The following is a 4,208-nucleotide window of genomic DNA, read 5'->3' as shown; positions in this document are numbered from 1 at the left end:
ACATATTTTGAGCGGATTGCATAATTATGTACTGAAGATATATATTTACATTTATATATATAGAACAATGTACCTCCCAAGTACCATTATGACTTAGAAGAATATTAGCAGTCACTTTCGTGATTCTGAGTAATTCCTTATTATCTTCAGAATGTTTATGGCATATTTAAAATGATTACTGGCAAAATGACATCACTGCTCACTGATTATATACAATTAATGATAGTGTACTGTATTTATGTTAATCTTAACTGTATTGTAAGTAAATCATTTGCAGAAAAATGTCCACACCTTTTCAGTAATCTACAGAAAGTTGATATTTATACCAAGAGCTGCCACGCACACACATCGATATATATGTATGTGTACACATATATATATATATTATACATATGATCTTTAGATTGGAAGCTCTCACCAGCAGGCCTCTCTTCCCTCATGCTTTTTCTTCCCTCACTTATACCATCATCGCCTCCCAGTGGCGTAACCTTCGGACGCAATGGTAGCATTGGCCTCCGGGCACCAGCTGTTAGTGGGGCACAGAGGACTCCTCTCCATCCATGCCTTCTCCTGCTTCATTTGTTCTTCCTCTCCCTTCTCTGTTGTCCATCCAGCCATCCAAAGCCTGTGGTACGTGGTCCCAGCAGGCTCAGCGCTGCCACACTTCCTCCCAGAAGCAGTGAAGAGAGATGGAGCAGGCCAGGGCAGCAGATACGTCTGCAATAATACATTAGCCACTCACAGCAGGGCTCAGTAGCAGGCCCGGATTTCCCACAAGGCAACCTAGGCGCTCGCCTAGGGCCCCGCGAGTCTCAAGGGGCCCGTGGATGGCTCCTTTTGACTCGCGAGGCCCTAGACGGGCCCCTTTTCCCCAAGAAATCTGTCCGGTCAAAATGCTCCCAGAGGAGCACTGTACAAGTACCATGTGACATCATGATGTCACGAGGACTCGCTTATAGAGTCCCACTGTGGCGCCGATGTCTGCATTGTCACAGAGTGACTGTGCATAAGAGGGAGGAGGAGGGTCATCGGGTTCTCCGACCAGCCCCATCCAGCTCCAACCCACCCCCAGCACAACAGCCTCTGCCACTGACTGCCAGGTTTGCAGCTTGCCACCAGCAGCATGCATCGGTGGCACCCAGAAAGGAGCAGCGGGACAGGCCAAGGCAGAGTCTGGCTGAGTGAGACAGTGACCGAGGAGCCAGATCTCAGGGAATCACAGCAGCCAGGCAGGTAGGGTCAAGTACTGTGCTATTCTCAACTACTCTAATATAGAGTGAACTATGTAGGATTTATTTTTTATGGTAGATGGGGTCTGGGAAGTGGACAGGACTGCCTTATATTACAAGCATATAGTAATATACATTATGATGAACATGATATTATTAGTATTATTAGTACATCAATCCAGGATGATGGTATTTTCATGTTAGGTACTTGTAATATACTATACTATAATGCAGTCCTGTCCACTCCCCACCTAACATTAAAAAAATAAATACTATAGTGTACTTTAAAAAAGGGCGGGGGGTCGGTGTATTTGTGATGACTCATCCCCATATTGCACTAAGCTGAGCACAGTCACACACAATACTGGGCATTGCCACACCACAACCCCCACTGCAGATGCCACCTCGCAGCTACCTTCTAATCCTTAGCACTCCTCAGGCTTATGTGATGTATTTAATGGATAATGAGGAGTATAACCTTAGGCTATTAGGTTTAGTTTGGGTTATGGCATTAGGGATAAGGTATTAGGGTCGGTGTATCAGTTTGGGTTAGGGTATTAGGGTCAGGTTAGGTGTTTGAGTTGGAGTATTAGGGATGGTGTAGGGTTTAACGGTTAGGGTATTAGGGTTAGAGGTTATGGTTAGGGTCAGGTTTGAGTTTAGGTTTGAGTTAGGGTCAGGATTAGGGTAGGGATGCTTTGCATGAATCAGGAACGCAAATAAAGTGCTATGGATTGTTTGAGGGAGGGGGCCCCAAACTGGTATCTTGCCTAGGGCCCCATGAGGTCTAAATCCGGCTCTGCTCAGGTGAGCACCCGCCCCTCCCTGAGTATACACGCCAATAGTGGAGTTTTAAGAGAGGGGGCTACCTCCTCCCACCTCTCTGGCAGCGCAGTAAACTCTGGCTTTGTCTAGCTACGCCCCTGGGCAGTACAGTCCCACTTTTAAACATAGCATAATATTTTATTTTCTCTTCTGTTTCATATGCCTGAACTTTGTCCTCCTAAATTCATTATTTTCAAGCACAGCTGAATTATAGGTTGCTAGGCAATACCAATAGCCAACAGCATTTTGTTTAAACTATACAGTCAAAGTGAGCTGCTATACGGCAGTATTCCATACCGCCACTTCAGCCAGCAACCCCTGCGGAATCTCAAAACAAAAAAAGAGAAGCTTATCTGGAGATGTGTCCCACTGGGGACACATTTCTAAGCAGCGCTGAGCATCGAATGACAGGTCACGGCGAGCCGACTGTAGGACAGATGCGGCACCGGCGGAAGTACACATCCCCGGCTCCGATCGTGAACTAATCACAGACGGGTGGCCAAATAAAAACATTAATTTGCGATGACCTTTTAAATTTGGCGCCGGCCGCTACCCAATAACGGCTTGTGGACCAGCAGCCATTCAAAATCAGCCACGTGCTGTTTCTGATTGGCTGCCGGTGCATGCCGTGATTGGTTCACAGCTGGCATCAAGTCAAAATCGCCACCGCAACTTCCCCGGCGCTCCATCGGACCCAGCGCCAAGGCAGTCAGTGTCCCTGACTGATTATGTGCCGCCCTTCATAGCCCACTGCCTGCCGGGGGATAGGGAGAAGCATGACTCTGCCAGTTCCGACTCCGGACATGGAAATAGAGGTACAGGCAGGGGGGAAACCAGAAGTATGGGGGCCCCATAGCAAAATTTCCTCCGGGCCCCCATAGGTCTACGTAGGGCCCCCATAGTGCTCCTGTAGTTGTGCTCATTATGCAATACCCCCTATAGTAGTGCCCCTTATACAATGCCCCCTGTAGTTGTGCCCATTCTGCAATGCCCCCTGTATTAGAGCCCCTTATGCAATGCCCCAGTAGTGCCCCTTATACAGTGCTCCCAGTAGTGCCCCTTATACAGTGCTCCCAGTAGTGCCCCCAATAGTGCCCCTTATACAGTGCCCACAGTAGTGCCCCTTATACAGAAAACATTATGCAGTGCCCCCTGTGATGCCCCTGATGCTGAGCCCCAGTAATGCCCCTTATGCTGTGCCCCTTATGCTGCGCAGTACTTTACCTGTCTTCACGCTTGTCAGCGCTCCAGCTTCACTCCGGCGTCTGTGCCTGCTGCCATGGGCGCCGATAGGAGGGGGGGAGCGGGTACAGTTTACTCGGGCCAGTCTTGCTAGAGGGGCCCGGCTGGGCCCGGGTCCGGCGTTGCCACCCCCCCTCACAGCAAGCTCAGCACACAGCTTGTGCTGGGCTGCAGTGTGAGACTGCTCGTGGCTGCTGCAGCAGCCGGAGCAGTCTCCTATGGCTGTGGGGGGGAGCGATCACACTGATCGCGCCCCCCCACTGCTTAGCGCCAGGCTGGGCGGCTTACAGCGCCCCCCTCCCCGGCGGGCAGCACAGCAAAAGTGATATTTGTTTATTAATTTTTCAAGGAGGAGTGGCAATGCCTCCCGCAATTAGGTCACGCCCCCTTTACCCGGGCCCGGCCAGGCTCTCTACGGCCCTGCCTGCCGCTGACTGGTGCGCTGGCTCCTCACATGTCGGGTGAAGTGGGTGATGTCATCACACCCACTCACTGCATCGCTGGTAATGCTGGCCTCTGAAGCGATCAGAGGTGTTTCCAGTTTCACCAGCTACAGAAGGTGCAGGGGGATGCTTGCTGGGCTGGCGACCCCCCTAAGCCGCCGGGCCACATATCAAGCGCCCCTGCACCCTCGAGAAGGAATAAGGCAATGTAAGGTGCAGGGGCTGGGAGAGGGAAGTAGACAGTGTTAGGTGCAGCGTGTGGGAGAGGGAAGCAGGTAGTGTGGGATGCAGCATGTGGGAGTGGGGAGTAGGCAATGTAAGGTGCAGGGGGGCAGATGTATTAAGCTCTGGAAAGTTATAAAGTGGAGAGTGATAAATGACCAACCAATCAGCTCCAAACTGTCATTTTTCAAACACAGCCTGTGACATGACAGTTAGGAGCTGAGTAGCTGGTAGTGTATCACTTTCC

The sequence above is a fragment of the Taudactylus pleione genome, unplaced genomic scaffold (genome assembly GCF_031769625.1).
Source record: "Taudactylus pleione unplaced genomic scaffold, aTauple2 ptg000169l, whole genome shotgun sequence".
Taxonomy (NCBI): Eukaryota; Metazoa; Chordata; class Amphibia; order Anura; family Myobatrachidae; genus Taudactylus; species Taudactylus pleione.
The sequence above is the reverse complement of the archived record's forward strand: the minus strand, read 5'-3'. Positions refer to the sequence as shown.